General features: G+C 41.8%; 1 protein-coding gene across 5 annotated transcripts in view; it reads left to right on the top strand.

The window, feature by feature from the left end:
• Positions 1-7,183: 7,183 nt before the first annotated feature.
• KTN1 (kinectin 1) overlaps positions 7,184-19,591 on the top strand; it is a 106,739-nt gene continuing 94,331 nt past the window's right edge. For 2 of the 5 annotated variants that reach the window (XM_040226382.1, XM_040226386.1), the window contains exon 1: positions 7,184-7,561. The gene's annotated coding sequence lies outside the window, so the exon portion shown is untranslated. Of the gene's footprint in view, positions 7,562-8,273; positions 8,331-19,591 lie in introns of those variants that run through there. The other 3 variants (XM_040226385.1, XM_040226384.1, XM_040226383.1) reach the window with 3 other exon arrangements.

Here is a 19,591-nt window from a genome sequence, read left to right as displayed (position 1 = left end):
AATAAGTGGACTACACTTTGGGAAATGCTAGTAAAGGCATGGCAGGTACTGTAGGTCTCTTTCTTCTTTAGATCATGTTGATATAATTACTTTAAAAACTCTGTGGACTTCCCAAGTGTCCATTTATAATCTATTTCATTATATAAAAGTCAGAGGACTTCCCTGGTGGTCCAGCGGCTAAGACTCCATGCTGCCAATGCAGGGGGCCTGGGTTGGGACCCTGGTGGGGGGAACTAGATCCCACATGCTGCAACTAAGGGTTTGCATGCTGCAACTAAAGATCCCATGTGCCTGCTGCAACTAAGACTGGGTGCACTCAAATGAATAAATAAACAAATATTAAGGGGAAAAAAAAGCAGGCCCATAAATCTCTTTCAAATAAGCTATTATCTACCTTGGACTCTCTGTGAAGCTGTGGTGGGACAATGGCTTTAGATTTTTAGAAGCCCCACTGTTTAAACAGAGAACATCTGCCAGGTAGGCTCTTAAAAATCCTTAGATTTAAGGATCTAATCTGCTCCACCTTAAACCTCTCTGACTTCTTGCTAAAGAATCTTGTAGTTCTAGCCTAGATTTACTTTCTGCTCTGAAGTCATTTGAAAATTGTTCGCCATCAACAATAGATTCCTACAACTGATGGGACAAGACTGACTACAAAATTTATGAAAAGAAACTGGAAGGAAGTTTAGGAATCATTCAAACCTGATGCTTTGTGTAATACCTCAGTTGTTGATTTGTACTTCTTTCAATCAAAACATTTTTTTTTCTTTTTCAGACATACGCTATTTCCCTTTTCTCAATACTAAATAACTTTTGACAAAAGTATTCATTGAACTTTTCAGTGAAGTATCTGTGCTTGGATCTGAGCTGTTCACTAATCTTGACATTATATCCTCTATTGCTAGGCTAGAAGCTGAAAGCAGTTTGTTACTGTTGACCTTTATGCTCCTGTAATTTAGTTTCTTTTCAATCTCCTGAACCAATGGGAATTCAGATCTCTCATAACAGTCCTGATACACTCAGTAGAAGAAAATACAGTTATAGAAAAATAAAATTTAAAGTCAAAGAAGGAAAAAAGTGGTAAACAAAAAATCTCTTTCATTGGCCTTTAGCTGACAGTAGACATCTCCTTTCTCTCCTAGTAATTTCACAGGAGGTAGACTCTGAGTTTCTAAGCATGATGAATATTTCTTGATTAGTATTTAAATTCACAGTTCATTGTTTTTTGAAAATTCTGCTCTTCTTTATTGTTATCCTTGAAAAGTCAGAAGAACTGATTCATAAGAGCATAACACAAGACTAGCAATCTATTTACCCCATTATATGGTTGAGGATAGTACCAATAGAGGTTTTGTGGGTGGGTATTGTTTTATCTCAGTTGTTTCTGACTTGAAATGAAATAAATCTTAATCTTGAGTTCTACTCTGTGATTGGTGCTGTAAGCTCAGTCCATCTGTGAACAGATCTTTTAACAATCACTGATGTCATTACCCAGACACAATAGAAAATGACAGTGATGTTCAATACTTAGAAGATTAGAGTACCTCACCAACAAACCCTCATTGAGAGTGACTTCTGATGAGATACTAAAGAACACTGAGCTTTTTCTAGAAAAGTCAGAGCTCACAATCATACAAGCAAAAAATAAATTACTCGATTAAACGGGTATGTATAATTTTTGGTCAGTTAAGGAAATGAATGCTTGGTGAACATGACATATTGTAAACTAAAACAAAAGTAAAAAGGCTTAAATAACAGAGCATTGCAGGAAATATTTGCATTGGATTAGATGATTTCTATCCTCCCTTGCAGATCTAACATAAATTTTTCATACTGCTGGAAAAATTAGATTAATGAGAATTCACACAAAAAGATAAAGATCAGAGTACCACATTCATGTCCTAGAAAATATGGGACAATATGAGTAAAGAGCACACATTAGCATGACAGTCAGAGTTTTCCCTTCAACTTGCCAAGAAAGCACTGTCCCCAAAGACATGTAAACAGGATGTTTGTGAAGAGAAGCTAGTGAATGAATGGGCAAGCCATTGTCAGACAGTTCCCTCTGGGATACAGAATAAGCCCGGGTGTCATCAAGGATATGTGAGGAGAGTCGAGATGGGTTGGGCCTGACATAAACAAGATCCACGCTACAGCAAATGTTTTGAATTATTTCAATGTCTCAGGGAACTTAGTTGGGTGACCAGCTGTACCAGAATTCCTGGAACTGGGGGGTTTCCTGGGATATGAGACTTCGAATAACAAATGTGGGAAAATCTCAGGCAAACTGATAGAATTAAGAAAACACAAAACAGCTAATTGGAAGCCTCTGCATTCAGCCCAAACAGAACTATGCTGTGTCTCCTGGTAGAAGCCTTCCTCCCTTGGGAATTAAGACCTTATAAAGCTGCAGAGATCAGAAGCAAAATTTTTAGAAGCAGATAATTAAGTAACCTAACCCTAACCCTAATCCAGACAGAGAAGAAAAACACAAAACCTGAGGAGCTTCAGGCTGGAGAGACGGAAAAGAGGGGCCAGAAGAACCGTGTGGTGAGGTCACGGAGATTAAGGAAAGAGAAGCTTTACAGGAAGTAATCAGCTGTGATGTGTGACAGAGAGGAGTTAGCAGAAGGGAGATCCTTGGTGACTTCAATGAGAGGTGTGTCAGGATCTAGTTGGTGCAGAAGCAGAAGTAGGTTCCCGGAGTATAAGCAGTGAGTGAATGGGTAGTGAGAATACAGCCAAGTGAGTTGCTTATCAATCTACCAATCAATCAAAAACCTAGTTTTGAAGGAAATGGGTAGATGGGGTGATCTGGAGTTTGAAAGAACTATTTTCCCCCTCATTTAAGTGGAGAGATTCCTGAATACACTCATGACTGATGGAGAGGGAAAGGTTGAAGATTCAGACAGAAAGGGCACTGCTGATGGACTAAGGTCCCCAAGGAGGCCCAGAGGGCTGACATCCAGAAGTCTCTGTCATGAGAGCTGGCATTCAGAAGAATTATTCTACAGCCTTCACAGACTAATGATTCATAATGGAGCTTGCAGTCTGTTTACTCACTCTCACAAATATAACATTTCCAAAACAATGTATGGAAGTAACAAAAGATAGCTTTAAAAAATTTTTGACCTGGATCAAAGGAAATTGGTAAATTGGAGATGTGGTCAGAAATAAATGGAACAAAGCCTGGGAAAGGTTAATTACAGGGTTGTCATAGGGAGGAGAAACACTGGGCACGGACTGACTGGGATCTTAGAGTTATCAAGAGGAGCTGAATATGAACAAGCAAATAGAAGTGTGGTTTCAAAATCAGGCACTATTCTGTGGGACACATATTTTTGAATGCATGCTGCTGCTGCTGCTGCTAAGTCACTTCAGTCGTGTCCGACTCTGTGCGACCCCATGGACTGCAGCCTACCAGGCTCCTCTGTCCATGGGATTTTCCAGGCAAGAGTACTGGAGTGGGTTGCCATTTCCTTCTCCAATGCATGAAAGTGAAAAGCGAAAGTGAAGTCGCTCAGTCAAGCCCAGCTCTTAGCAACCCATGGACTGCAGCCTCCCAGGCTCCTCCATCCATGGGATTTTCCAGGCAAGAGTACTGGAGTGGGGTGCCATTGCCTTCTCTGTTTGAATGCATGATTTATATTCAAACACCTAACATGATGCTGTGCATGTTGCAAATATTGCTGACCTGGTTTGATTTGTTGCTACTGATCTGCCCTCACCAGGTCATGCTCTTAAGAATTATTTGGGCAGGAGTGGTGATGGTTATGCTGAAATATCCATGTTCTCTTGCCCGATTCCTCAGGCTGAGTTTCCTCCCTGCAACTTAGCTGCTTGGGGTGAAGCTTGTACAAACAGCAGTGGTGAAAGAGAGCAACTTTTTTTCTCCTTTGTGTGACTAAGTTGCCTTCATGTTGACCACATTTTAAAATTTAGGGCTCACTGAACAACTAATACTAATCAACTGAGCGAGCAGCTCAGCAGTAAAGAATCTGCTTGCCTATGCAGGAGATGAAGGTGACACGCGTTCAATCCCTGGGTCGGGAAGATCCACTGGAGAAGAAAATGGCAACCCACTCCGGTATTCTTGGCTAGAGAATCCCATGGGCAGAGGAGCCTGGTGAACTATAGTCCACAGGGTGGCAAAGAGTCTGGACACCACTGAGTGGCTGAGCATACATGCATGTTACAACAGTAGCTTTACCTCCCTAATCAATCCTGCCCAAGTTTCCCTGCAAAGGCCCCAGTTATGTCTCAGGATTGTACAGGCACCGTGGAAACTCCCTTCTGCTTAAATAAGACTTTAAGATTTCTTGCAGCTATTTAGGAGTGGAAATGGCAGCCCACTCCAGTGTTGTTGCCTGGAGAATCCCAGGGACGGCACAGCCTGGTGGGCTGCCGTCTATGGGGTCGCACAGAGTCGGACACGACTGAAGCGACTTAGCAGTAGCAGCAGGAATGGAAGTAAGATGTGTTGCTTATCTATTATTGTATAACAAACTATCCAAAAGTCATAAAAAATTAAACACAGTCAGAAGTTCAAGCAGGGCTTGGCTGGGTAGTTTTTCCTCTCCATGAAGTACTGATTGGGATCACTTTGTGGTATTTAGCTTGTAGCATGGATGGTCTGGGGTTTCTAGAAGTCTACTTTCATATGTTTGGCACCTTGGTGGAGGCAGTTGGAAGGCTGTGCCCAGCTGGTCCTCTCTTCCTCCCCCTGTAGTCTCAAGGCCTTGCCACATGGTCTCTCCAAAGAGGTAGCTGGACTTCTCACATGGCAGCTTAGGGCTTTAAGATCAATGGTTCTAAGAGACAGCAAGTGAAATTGCCTGTCTCTTACAGTCTGGGCCCAGAAATTGACCCAGTGTTACTTCTGGCATTCCCTGTTGGTCAGGTCGGTCACAGAGCTCCCTCAGAATCAAAAGGAGGGACACGGATCCCACCTCTCTATGCAAAGAATGGCAAATGATTCATGGTCACCTTTAGTCTGTTATGAAAGAATCTGAATGCCATATGCTTGAAGAGATTTTTTGTGAACATGAACAATGCAGATCTCTGATAAGCAGTTAAGTACCAGATACTTTGTTAGAATACCTGGTTATTTCTAGATTTGCAGTTGTAGCTGTCTGCATGAATGGCCGCACTCCATTATTTGGGTGGAAAAGGTGGAGCTGGAATCTTGTTTTTACTTTTAATTCTGTGAAATTTTTCTGTTATAGTTTCATCTCTGCCATCCCTTCACTGGTGAAGTTGGAGATGTAATCTGTTACTCATGTACTACTCAAATCTCTATATAACTCACCACTTCTGGGAAGTCTTCCCTAGACAAAACAGGAATAGCCTGCTTTCTCTCTGTCTGCTAGAGAGATATGTGCTGTGTGACTTTAAAGCTTTTCCAAAATTAGAAAAAGAATTGTTACATGTTAAAAATTGGAAGGTACTCTCAGATAAATTGTACTTCCTTAAACAGAGGTGGGGGGAATACTCTTTAGTTAACAGTGTTACACTTTATCATTTTCAATAAAATTTATTTTCTAAGTTGTCACAGCTAGAGATAGCTCAGATACTGGGAGTGTTAATCGTTTTTAGCAAGTTAGTTGCTGTTTCAGTAACACTGAGGGTAGTAAGCAGCAACCAAGGTTAATTATATCTGTTTAATTATAGTTAATTATATTATATTTCAAAACTTAGAGGGTAGGTCTTCATTCCTAATAGGGTTTATCATGCATAACATTTCTAATAAATCTTTTCGATTTGATGTGGATAAATATGAAGCTTATAATAAGGAATGAAGCACCCAGTCACTTTCTTTTAAAAAGCCAAAGTTCAAAAACTCAGAGAAGTTGGAATAGCTGATACATTTACACTTCTTTGTTTCAAACTACAGAACACAAAAATAAGTGATTCCTGAATATAAGAAGTGGCATATTTGCTGTAAATATGTCTCTAAGCTCGTTTCTTGTCTTATGTACAAGTGTACCTAAAAATTAGTCTCTAAAATGACACTTGGCTTTAACAGAAATCATAAAAATTACAGAATTTAAAAATTCTAACCTAAAACCTGCTTTAGTACCAACTAGAGGAAATTAGATGGTTATTGGTAGGGTAATCAAGAGTCCTTAAACTCTTTTTACAGAAATGATAGATTTTCCCCACCTTTGTAGTAAGAGACTAATGGCTTTTCTTTTCAGTGAAGCTGGATCCTTTATCACAGCCTCAGGAGACAGCCCGCGGCTTAGAGACAGACTGCTTTGAGGACATTGGAACCGCCGAGGTGCTGAGTAACCCTACTGAGAAAGAAAAAAAGAGGAGGCGCTTCCGGAGTTAAAATAAGACAGAATGCATCATTGGAGAACACAGGGGCTGGAGACTGGCAGAATTCTCAACAGCTCAGGCTACCACATACTGATCAGTTTTCGTTTGTACTTTGGAGGGTCTTTAGAAACCTCTGAGAAAAAAATAGAGGTACAGTACCTTTTTAGCCAGTCAATACAAAGGAAACCCTGTTGGTATAGGAACTGTTCTGACGCTCATTACTTAAAAATTGCTCGTTCCCCTTTGTCAGTATGGAGGGGGACGTGTTAGTGATGTCTTAATTTTTTGTATCCCTATCCACCCTCCAAAAGCTTTTGAATTATTTTGAGCGCTCATAACATTTGAGGAGAGTTTGTAGTGTTTTGTGTATGTTCTGTACAATGCCTGGCATTCTGCGAGAAATTGATAAGCAGTAAATAATAAACACATCTCATTCGCCAGTGGACCAGAAAGATCGCTGTCATTCTTTTAGCAAAGAGCAAACTAATAGGCAGGAATTCTGGCCAGCCTCTCCTTTCCGTTACAGCTTCCAGTTATTTACCCGGGCTTAATGAATGGCCACCGGCTGGCAGACACAACAGCTTCACAGTATTTGCACACAATTTATTTAGGTCGGTTTAAAATTTTTCTCTCTCTTTGACGCCAGGGTTGCCCGACGAATTCAGAGAGAAACTCTGGAGACAGAGGGATGGAAGATTTCGTTTTCCAGTGATTTCCGAGGAGGAATCTGGGACGGGCTGGGTGAAATCGAGTACCATTTGCTTAAGGTTAAAAAAAAAAAAAATTCCAGTCTGGGGGGCCAGGTGGTGCTTCGGTAGGAGGGCCATGCAAGACGAAACCAGCTTTGGAGGAAGGACGCGGGGGGTGGGGGTTCCTGCAAGAAGAGAATTCCGCTGTGCCTCGCGCGCCCACCCTCCACCTGGCTGCGGGACGTTATCTCTGGAGAAAAGCCCTGGAATCCCGAGCCCGCCGGACGCTGGGACTTACCCGAGTGCGCGGGAGAGCGCGCGGGGGCCGAGGCGGCGACGCCTGTCCCTTTAAGGGGCCGGTCTCCGGGCACCGCCGGGGCCCAGACGCCGGGACGTGCCGGGGCCGCCCCGCCCCGAAGCCGCCCGTTTCCTGCCGGGCGGCGCGACGGCACCTGAGCAACTGCGGCGGCGGCGGCGATTCGGCGCGGGCGGCCCGGGCTGTAGTGCCGGCGCCGCCGCGTGTTCCCGGTCTCCTTTCCCGGCCGCACAGGGTAAGGGAGAGCAGGCCGCGCCGGGCCCGGGCTCCGACCGCTGGGACCGCGGAGTGGGGAGGGCTGCGCCGGGCCGACGGGAGGGCCGCGCTGGGCGGGGGGCGCGGCCGCGGGGTCCCGACACCACCCGCCGCCGCCTCGCCGTAGGCCTTGGGCGCCGGGTCGCCGCCGCCGCCGGGCTCCAGCTTGGGCCCGGCTGCCCGGGCGGGCGGGCTCCGAGGGGCCTCTCGGCCTCACCGCGCCGCCCCAGCCCGACCTCGGTTCCGCCGCGGCGCCTCCTCCGAGGACGTCTCCCGAGGGCGAGGTCGGCGGGAGAGGGCCCTGGGGTGACCGAGGAGCCTATTTTTAGCCAGGCGTGAGGGCCCCCGGGAGGGAAGGCGGATTACCGCCTCCTCGGCCGGTGGACCGAGGGAGCGTGTCCCCGGCGGCGGCCCTGGGCCACGCTTACGCCATGCTGGAATTTCAGCCCTCGCTGCTCTCGGGGTGCTTGGGGAAGCAGCGCTCGTCCGTGCTCAGGCCCCCCTCCCGCCGACCAGTGCTTGTCCCCGGGCCCCGGAGTGGGGCGGTTGAGGATGGGAAAGCAGCGTGAGGGGAGAGTTTGGAAGAATCTGGGGACCGCCCGGGAGAAGGGGGAAGTTATTCTTCCTCTCCCCGAGGGGTGTGTCTTCCTTACGGATTCTCCCTCCCCTCTTCGGTTATCCAGCAAGGAGATTTTTGGCTTCGGGGACCTCGGCAGAAAACCTAACCTGCAGCCTAGAGAAGTCGTACGGTAATCAGACGTGGGCAGTGCTGCCCTGCGCGTCGGTGGTGAAGGAGCGTGTGTGTACCGGGGAGCGGCATCCTAACCTCAGCTAAGCTGCACCCTGATTAGATTCAGGAATGGATTAATACTAGCTGTTCCTTTTGGGAGGAAGGAGAAATCTTAAGTTCATGGTTGGGCCTATTCCAGGAGAGGATTCCTTAGCAGGTATCTCAATAAGCACTGCTTAAAAAGCTGCAGTTGGAAGTTAACTGTTCAGAGTTGTGGGGTTTTTTGAGATGCTTTGTGGAAACCCTTGAGAAATTAGACAACCATTTTCTGCTAAACATCTTGAGGTTAAAGAACTAAACACTCTGAATTGTGTAGGACTTCTCTTAAAGTTTGAATTCTTGGTTAATTAGGTTGTTCTTTTCACTACCTCACCTAGCAGGCGAATGGTATCACTGTCTCCAGCTTGGCTGAACTACTTGCTGCTGAGACTGGTATGATTGTCCCAGGAATAACACCAGAGTACTCTTGAGTTGATCTGTTTTGAGTAGACATGCCTTGCTATAAATACTTTAATATTTAATGTGTTATTAAGGCGCCCCTCCGTCTCCGACCCCCCACCTGCTCTTCTTTAAGGATATAACAAGAAATAACTGGGTTTATTGTTTGTAGATTCTAGGGAAAATTCATCCCTTTCCCCTTGCCTCCAACATTGAATTAGAAATGTCTCTTTTAATTTTGCAGCCTTTAGCAGTGTAACTGTCTCTATCAGATGCACTTAAAGAGTGAGGCATTCTGTTTGCCTTTCTGAGATTCATACTGAAACTTAAAATATAACAAAGCCTGATGAAATTTTTTCTTAAAAAATTAAGCACTTTAAAATTATAAAGAATATTGAGTATTGTATAACTCCTATGGGATCAGGGTCAACATTATGAAGAGCCATTAATTTACCATTTTGTTTCCACTGTAGTTTTTTCTGTATCCTTTAATATCATAGTCTCTTTTGCTTGATGCAGATGTTTTCTTGATTCTGTCACTCCAAGCCTCCTTAGAGTTTATAGACTTTAATCTGCTTTTAGTAGGGAGAACATTCTAATAATTAGATATTAAATGGCAATCAATATGACATTTATGAAGGACCTGAGGTTAGTGAAGGACGGGGAAGCCTGGCATGCTGCAGTCCATGTGGTCGCAAAGAGTGGGGCGCGACTTAGCCACTGAACAACATGCATAAAGGCGCGACTTAGCCACTGAACAACATGCATAAATAGAGTTTCATTGTTTCCGCTTTCAGTATTTGTGAATATGACTTTGTGTGTTCTGGTCTGAAAAATGTAGTTTATTTACAAAGCACAGGTAAAACATTGGTTTAGATAAGAATAGAAGCTTTTTTCCCCTATAAACAGAAAATTAAGCAGAAAGGGGGAAAATTGTTAGTATCATGACTAAGGAGTTTGATTTTACTTAACCTTCTGTATCTGAGCTCTTGAAAGAGAAAAGTAATGGCAGTTTATAACTGTTTGCATGCCAGGCTGTTGAATTGGTGTTTTAAATGTTTCCCCCCCACCCCTCAGTCTTTGAGATACATTGTAGCATAAGCCATTTAGGCTTTTAAAATTAATTAATTATTAAAGTGGTATAGGGTTTTAATTGGTTTCATCTTAAAAAGATAAAAATAGGTAAAACAGTATACTTTTAGTTTTTGTTATTTAGTCAATAAGTTGTATCAAATCTTATCCAACTCTTGCAACCTCATGGACTGTGTAGCCTGCCAGGTTCCTCTGTCCATGGGATTCTCCAGGCAAGAATAGTGGAGTGGGTTGCCTTTTCCTTCTCCAGGGAATCTTCCTGACCCAGAGATCGAACCCACGTCTCTTGCTTGGCAGGAAGATTCTTTACCACTGAGCCACCTGGAAAGCCCATACTTTCAGTACTAAGAATAATTTCAGTAATGACTCTATTAGGAAATCTATTATTTCTAGGAAATGTGTAAGAAGACTTCACTTCCTTTTCAAAAAGTTATGATTTAAGTATATTACCTATCACTTTACTACAGTTAAGAACTTTAACCTCACGTCAAGTTTCAGCAAAGTGATTTGTACACTACATGGGACTTATCACAAAATGAATTGTTTATACTCCCCTTCTTCCAGGGTATTGCTTTTAGGGTTTCTCTTCTTACTAATTACTCTCCTTATTTAGTCTTTATGATTCGTCCTCACTCTTGAAGTGCTCAACTCTTGGTTCACTTTACTTTCTGTATTCCTCTGGTGATCTCATCCAACGTCATGGCTTTAAATACCTATATGCTGATGGCTTCCATTTTTATATCTCCAGCCCAGACTTACCTCCTGTGTTCTGTAAAACCTGTTTTGAATTTCCTTTTGGATGTGAAGTAGTAAACTCAAACTAAAATTCCATGTTCCTCTTTAAACCTGCCTAAGGTACAGTGTAATCTGTTCAAGTGAAAAGAAAGTGGAATCATCCCTGACTTATTCACACTTGGTATTCTTGGCTCAGTCTTATCTTGAAAATATATCCAGAATCAAGTCACTTCTTACCACCTCCATTGCTCACTAGGCTAGTCTAAACCAGTCTTCTCTCTTGTCTAGATTTCTGCAGTTAAGCTCCTAATGGGTTTCTCTGCTTCTGTCCTGGCTCTCTGCAGTCTTTTTCAGCAGAGCAACAAGATCATACCTCTCTCTTCAAAAATCCTGCAGTGACTTCCCATAGTCATCGGAAAATCTGAAGTCCTTATGATCTACAAGGTCTTAGAGAATCATCCTACTCTCCCCATCTCCCGTTACCTCTCCCAAGAGAGCGACTACTCTGCCTCCTGCATATTTGGCTCCTGTCCCACTGTCTTAGGGACTTTATGCTGGTTGTTTCCCCTCCTTGAATCACTTTTTCTGTGAGGTATCTCTGTGACCCATTCACTTGTCTCCTTCATATCTGCTCTTGAATTGTTTTTCGGAAGTCTGCTTTCCTACTTAAAGCTGTACTTCCCTGCTTGTGATCCCTGTTCTGTTTTCCATAGCAATTGTCACCTTCCAACAAGCTATAAAATTTGCTTGTTGATTTTGCTTATTGTCTCTTTTCTCTGCTCCCAGACATATTATAATGTAACCTCTGTGACAGGGCTTTTTGTCTGTTTTGTTTATTGGTGGATTCCAAGAATTGCTCAGTGGTAAAGAATCCGCCTAACAATGCAGGAGAAATGGGTTCAATCCCTGGTTCGGGAACATCCCCTGGCGAAGGAAATCGCAACCCACTCCACTATTTTTGCCTGGGAAATCCCATGAACAGAGGAGCCTGGCGAGCTACAGTCTGTGGGGTTGCAAAAGAGTCAGACACAACTTACTAATGAACAACACCAGCGGTTTAGGGCAGTGCTTGGCACATAACATAATCTCAATAAAGATTTTTTTAAAGTTTTGTTTATTACAAGTGAATTAAAATTTTTATCTCCTGCAGGTTTTTTTTTTTTTTTTTTTTTTTTACTGTGATGCGTATCTCATTTTTGGACACATGTGTTTTTCAGTTTGCTCCTTTCCTGTGAGCAGACAGAGAGCACAAGAAAAGTATCTGGGAACCTTTGGGAACACCTTGATGGAGGAAGGGATGTTAGAGTTGTGGTGGAGACCTTTCCTGTCCCATGTGATTAGGATCATTGGTTAGGTCATTTAAAACGTTGGTTAAAGCAAGAACTCAAGGTATCTGCGCCCTTGGTTTTAACTTTAAGCAGGTACTTTTATTTGCCTCTCGTTTTATTTGAATCAGTCTCTTGTCTTTGAGTAGAGGTCTCCTGATCTTTTTTCTATGCATCATACCCTGAGAGCATTGTCTGTGATTTCTAGTATTGTTTCTTTAAAAAGTAAAATGAAACTTTCAAACTTCAAAACCCTTCTGGGTTTTTCCAATCCTTATTAGGGCCTTCCAGAGGATTTAACTTAGTTTTGTAGAAATGAAAGCTTGATCTTTGTTAGTCATTTAATTGATTTATAGAAATAAAATATATAAGTGAGTAGGTTGTTAGCCAGAGCATTTAGCTTTCTGTAGACACCAGCCCCTGTATTTTTAACCAAGGGGACAAATGTCATTTAATCCAGTGAGAGGTCCTTTAAGATAGCTTCTATATTGAGTAGTTCTCACAGGACCCTAGCTGTCTACCATTTACTAGTAGAAAACGTCATTTATCCACATTTCTTTATTTTGATTCTCAGTGACATCTGCAATTAGTTATCAGAACTTATATGATTTTTAGTAATTACATTGTCTATCAAGAGCCTTGATGATGTGCTACATTCTCAATGGAAAATGTGTGATGATTATTATTTATTCTTATACATGAGTCACTTAAGTTGCCAAGGAAACAGTCTGGTCTGAAAGTCAGTAGTAACTAGGAGACCTGTAGGTCTTAGACCTTATTAATTCTAATCTTCTATGCAAGTTTCTTATTGCTCATTTCTTTAATTGTGTAATATGTGGTGTAAGTGGATAAAGTGTGGGTGCTAGGGATTCTGAAGAACTTGGGTTTGAATTTGGCTTTGCTTCTTAAAACCACTTACTGTATGTGTAGATTTACCTGCCTGAGACTCATTTGCCTTGCTTATTTTATCTTAGCAGTTGCTACATAAGTGATAGCTAACGCTAGAGTGCTTATTTGCTGTTTAAGACTTTGTAAATACTTTATGTATAATATCATATTGAATCCTCTCCACAGCCTTATGAGAGAGATGGTATTTGATGGAAACAATGGAGGCAGGTTAAATAATTTGTCCAAAGACACAGAGCAAAGAAAAGGAGGAACCTGAATTTGAACTAGATATTCTGACTCTAGAGCCCATTCTCATTCATTGAGCTGTTTTATAAGAATGGTTTCTGGAAAAAAAAGAAGCACTGTTCATGTGCAGTTGTCTGTTGTTAGGTATTATAAAGTTGGATTAAGGTTATAAAGATTTCTTTCCCCTGGAGCTAGAGGATTAACTCTGAAAGCTAGTGACTTAAATTTGAGGCCCTAAAGTTTTCCAAGGGGAGAAAATAGTAAAAGCTCCTTAAAACCAAATGCTATAAAATATTTTATATAGAAAGCAGTAGGTAGACTATGGTCTTTTTAATTTATAAGAAAATTTTCAGTCTTAATTCCTATGTATGTGCATTATACGCTACTGCCATGTGATCTTGTAGGCATTGCTCAGTGGTTATTTCGGAAAGGCCAGCCCTGATCACCAAAATGCATGTCCTTTTTGTCTGAGCTTTATATTTTTCTTCATTGCATTATCAGTTATAACCTAACATCATAAAGCTATAACCAACCTAGACAGCATATTAAAAAGCAAAGACATTACTTTGCCAACAAAAGTCCATCTAGTCAAAGCTATGGTCTTTCCAGTAGTCATGTGTGGATGTGAGAGTTGGACTATAATGAAAGCTGAGTGCCCAAGAATTGATGCTTTTGAACTGGGGTGTTGGAGAAGACTCTTGAGAGTCCCTTGGACTGCAAGGAGATCAAACCAGTCAACCCTAAAGGAAATCAGTTGTGAATATTCATTAGAAAGACTGACGCTAAAGCTGAAACTCCAATACTTTGGCTACCTGATGTGAAGAACTAACTCATTTGACCCTGATGCTGGGAAAGACTGAAGACAGGAGAAGGGGACGATAGAGGATGAGATGGTTGGATGCCATCACCAACTTGATGGACATGAGTTTGAGTAAGCTCTGGGAGTTGATGATGGACAGGAAGGCCTGGCATGCTGCGGTTCATGGGGTCGCGAAGAGTTGGACATGACTGAGCAACTGAACTGAACTGATAATTTATGCTTATTTATTTATTTGTTTGATATCTGTTTCACCTGTAAGAATATAAGCATTATGAGGCAGACACTTTGTCTTGTTCACCACTGCGAACTGTGTTCTGGGTACTTAGGTACTGCTTGCCAGATTTAATTTTAAAAATTAATTTATTTTAATTGGAGGATAAATACAATACTGTGATGGTTTTTTTGCCATACATCCATGAATCGGCCGTAGGTAAACATGTGTTCCCCCCTATCCTGAACTCCCTATTCAGCCTCCCTGCCTATCCCTCTAGGCTGTCCCAGAGCACCTGCTCTTGGTGGCCTGCTTCATGCATTGAAAATACGTGAATCAGTTGGCTGGTGTTTGCAAATGATTGGGGCTCATTGAGCCTTCTGCTTTCCTTGTCATTGGTGCCATCCTCCTCCTCCATTAGCATGACTAGTTGATTTACATGGAATGCCATGTAAAGTGAGACTTCAAGAATAAGGGTTTCAAGTTGACTCTTGGGAGTGGGATGGAAAATAAAATTTAATACATGAATTTCAGCAAAAATACTTCTCTGCTTAGTACCAGTTAATCTTATTGATCAGTAATGTAAGTTTTCTAAGTGAAATATGTACATAAATTATTTAGTGATTGCATATGTCTAGATCTATTTATCTTTGAAATAAATTTGAACAAGCTACATTGAAAGCTCCCCAATGTTCTGAATGCTGTGTTGTTGAACACTTGTTTCCTTAAATTTTAAAAATCCACCCACAGGTTGAATTTATGTGCTTCTGGACTGTACTTGTTTACTTTATTGGGAAATCATGTTTATTTGAAATGTGTTCTATAATTATTTTACATAATTTTTGTAACCTGGATGTCTCAGGTGGCTGAACATGATTTCTGTGAAGTGAATTTCTCAAGCTTCTCGTATAATTTGGTGTTTTCATTTCTGGGTATAGTTTCAGTTACTGTGGTGTATAATTCTTTTTTGTATTTTTTTTTTCTTTCTAAACACTATAAATGGGATCCTTCTGTATGAGTTTATTTGCAACTTCCTTTTTCCCTTCAACTTTATTGTCCTAATATTTTTCTTCCATGTTGTATATAACTTTGATTCATTCGCTTTCACTTCTACATGGAATTTCATTGTGTGTATATTTTTTAATTGATTATCTGTTGATGGGCATTTGGGTAGTTTCCAGTCTTCTTTTGCTATTATAAACAGTGCTGTTATGAATACCTTGTGTGGCTCTGTGGGTGCACTTGCATCTATACTGTCTCTAGGTGGTGTTTTTAACAAATTTTTTTGTTCTTACTTAAAATAAGAAATAACTTGCACATTATGAGACTGAATACATTATCAGATATATATATATAAAACTAAGTTTCTTGGGGGAAGAAGCCTATGTGTTGCTAGTTTGTTTCATTAAAAGTATGATTGCTAATCAAGACCTACTAAGTTGATTTTTGTTACCTACTAATGTGTTGAGATTAGCAGTTTGAATGAATTGTTTTGGACCTTATATCTTGCTTGAAGTGGAACTGCTGAATTGTAGGAGAGGTTCATTTTCAGCTTTAGGTAGTGCTGAGTTGTTTTCCAGTATAATTGTAGTACCAGTTTGTTCTCCACATTCTTTCCTATATAGTTGACCCTTGACATCTTGGGGGGTTAGGGATGCTGACCCTCTGTGCAGTCAGAATTCATCCTATAATTTATAATTGGCCCTCCATATCCTCTGTTCCTCTCAAACTGTGGTTGGGCATCTGTTGTGTAGTACTGAGGTAGTTACTATTGAAGAAAATCTGTGAATCAGACCCTTACATTTGACTCCCATGTTGTTTAAGGGTCTACCGTACATTATAATGGTAAATAATAAAGTTAGACAGCCAGTTGGGCATGAATTGATATCTTGTGGGTTTTGCATTTTTGCTTATAGAGTGGAGATGTATTTTCCAAAATTTGCTGGCCATTTTTGTTTCCTTTTCTCAGAAATGACTGTTGGTTTTTTTTTTTTTCTTTATTTACAAAAAAATAACTTGTTTTGGTTGTGCTGGGTCTTCGCTGCTGTGCATGTGGGGAGCGGGTCCGACTCTGGGTTGTGGCGCGTTGGCTGCTCCTCGCGGTGCTCTCTCTCGTTGCGGCGCACAGGCTCTAGTGGCTGGGGCTCGCCTGCTCCAGAGCAAGGGCGCGGGAGCGGAGCTGCGCAGGCCTAGTCGCTCTGTGGCAGGTGGATCTCCTCAGTCCAGGGACTGAACCTTTGTCCCCTGCATTGGCAGGCAGATTCCTGCCCACTAGGTCTATACAGTCATCAAAAACAAGACCAGGAGCTGACTGTGGCTCAGATCATGAACTCCTTAATGCCAAATTCAGACTGAAATTGAAGAAAGTAGGGAAAACCACTAGACCATTCAGGATGACCTAAATCAAATCCCTTACAATTATACAGTGGAAGTGAGAAATAGATTTAAGGGACTAGGTCTGATAGACAGAGTGCCTGATAAACTATGGATGGAGGTTCAAGACATTGGACAGGAGACAGAGATCAAGACCATCCCCAAGAAAAATAAATGTCAAAAAGCAAAATGGCTGTCTGAGGAGGCCTTACAAATAGCTGTGAAAAGAAGAGAAGCGAAAAGCAAAGGAGCAAAGGAAAGATACACCCATTTGAATGCAGAGTTCCAAAGAATAGCAAGGAGAGATAAGAAAGCCTTCCTCAGTGATCAGTGCAGAGAAATAGGGGAAAACAATAGAATGGGAATGACTAGAGATCTCTTCAAGAAAATCAGAGATACCAAGGGAACATTTCATGCCAAGATGGGCACAATAAAGGACAGAACTGGTAGGGACCTAACAGAAGCAGAAGATATTAAGAAAAGGTGACAAGAATACACAGAAGAACTGTACAAAAAAGATCTTCCTGACCCAATAATCACGATGGTGTGATCCCTCACCTAGAACCAGACATCCTGGAATGTGAAGTCAAGTGGGTCTTAGGAAGCATCACTGCAAACAAAGCTAGTGAAGGTGATGGAATTCCAGTTGAGCTATTTCAAATCCTAAAAGATGATGCTGTGAAAGTGCTGCACGCAATATGCCAGCAAATTTGGAAAACTCAGCAGTGGCCACAGGACTGGAAAAGGTCAGTTTTCATTCCAATCCCAAAGAAAGGCAATGCCAAAGAATGCTCAAACTACCTCATAGTTGCACTCATCTCACCTGCTACTGGAGAAGGCAATGGCAACCCACTCCAGTACTCTTGCCTGGCAAATTCCATGGACGGAGGAGCCTGAAAGGCTGCAGTCCATGGGGTCGCTAGGAGTTGGACACGACTGAGCAACTTCACTTTCACTTTTCACTTTGATGAATTGAAGAAGGAAATGGCAACCCACTCCAACGTTCTTGCCTGGAGAATCCCAGGGACGGGGGAGCCTGGTGGGCTGCCGTCTCTTGGGTCTCACAGAGTCGGACACGACTAAAGCGACTTAGCAGCAGCCCCAGCACCTGCTACCATAGTAATGCTCAAAATTCTCCAAGCCAGGCTTCAGCAATACGTGAACTGTGAACTTCCACATGTTCAAGCTGGCTTTAGAAAAGGCAGAGGAACCAGAGATCAGATTGCCAACATCCTCTGGATCATCAAAAAAGCAAGAGAGTTCCAGAAAAACATCTACTTCTGCTTTATTGACTATGCCATATGCCAAAGCCTTTGACTGTGTGGATCACAATAAACTGTGGAAAATTCTGAAAGAGATGGGAATACCAGACCACCTGACCTGCCTCTTGAGAAATCTGTATGCAGGTCAGGAAGCAACAGTTAGAACTGGACATGGAACAACAGACTGGTTCCAAATAGGAAAAGGAGTACATCAAGGCTGTATATTGTCACCCTGCTTATTTAAATTATATGCAGAGTACATCATGAGAAACGCTGGGCTGGAAGAAGCACAAAGTAGAATCAAGATTGCTGGGAGAAATATCAATAACCTCAGATATGCAGATTACACATCCATTATGGCAGAAAGTGAAGAATTAAAGAGCCTCTTGATGAAAGTGAGAGAATAGTGAAAAAGTTGGCTTAAAGCTCAACATTCAGAAATCTAAGATCATGGCATCCGGTCCCATCACTTCATGGCAAATAGATGGAGAAACAGTGGAGACAGTGTCAGACTTTATTTTTTTGGGCTCCAGAATCACTGCAGATAGTGATTGCAGCCATGAAATTAAAAGACGCTTACTCCTTGGAAGGAAAGTTATGACCAACCTAGACAGCATATTCAGAAGCAGAGACATTACTTTGCCAACAAAGGTCCGTCTGTCAAGGCTATGGTTTTTCCAGTAGTCGTGTATGAATGTGAGACTTGGACTATAAAGAAAGCTGAGCACCAAAGAATTGATGGTTTTGAACGGTGGTGTTGGAGAAGACTCTTGAGAGTCCCTTGGACTGCAAGGAGATCCAACCAGTCCATCCTAAATGAGGTCAGTCCTGGGTGTTCATTGGAAGGACTGATGTTGAAGCTGAAACTCCAATACTTTGGCCACCTGATGTGAAGAGCTGACTCATTTGAAAAGACCCTGATGCTGCGAAAGATTGAGGGCAGGAGGAGAAGGGGACAACAGAGGATGAGATGGTTGGATGGCATCACTGACTCCATGGACATGAGTTTGGGTAAACTCCAGAAGTTGGTGATGGACAGGGAGGCCTGGTGTGCTGCGGTCCATGAGGTCGCAAAGAGTCGGACACGACTGAGTGACTGAACTGAACTGAACTTAGGGAAGTCCTTGTTTTTCTCTTTGATAGGAGTTCTTTTATGTTCAGAATACTAATTTTTTGCTTATCACATATCACAAATGTCTTTTCCCACTTTGTGGTTTGTGTTTTTCATTCTCTTATGGTTTCTTTGTTAATGAAAGTTAAACCTTTTAATTTAGTAGAATTTCTGAGGATTTGTGTTTTATAGTTTATGTCTTGTTTAAGAAATCCTTTTCTACATCAAGGATATAAAGATATTCTTGCATGTTGTCTTAGGAAATTTAATGTTACATTTCATAATTCTTTCTTGAGTTGATTCTTTTTTCCCTTTTGTGCTGCTGCTGTATTTTCTCCAAAATTCCACTGCTTTTCATTTCAGTTTTTTTTTTAAGTAGTAAAATATGTGAATTAAGTAGATACTTTCGAAATAAATATTTGTTATTGTATCATGTGCTGTCCATACCTTGCTTTTAGAGTCATAGGTAAATATTATGTAAGAACATTAAGGTATGAATGGTTGTCTAGTAAACTTGGAAGTCTTCACTCTCCCCCAATCCCCATATGAAGTTAAAGATTTGTAAACATTTCAGTGATGCCATTGTTTGCCTGTGGTTTTCTGCAGTTATTAAGGACATTTGTTGTGAAGTAGTCTGGGTAGTTGTTTTCCTAAAATTGGAGCTGTTTGTGCTTGATGTTTTATGGTTTTATTGTAGTGCCCTGTGAGTGTAGACCTAT

Source organism: Oryx dammah, unplaced genomic scaffold (genome assembly GCF_014754425.2).
Source record: "Oryx dammah isolate SB20612 unplaced genomic scaffold, SCBI_Odam_1.1 HiC_scaffold_26, whole genome shotgun sequence".
Lineage (NCBI taxonomy): Eukaryota > Metazoa > Chordata > Mammalia > Artiodactyla > Bovidae > Oryx > Oryx dammah.
Note: the sequence above shows the minus strand (reverse complement) of the source record. Positions and strands in the feature narration are given on the sequence as shown.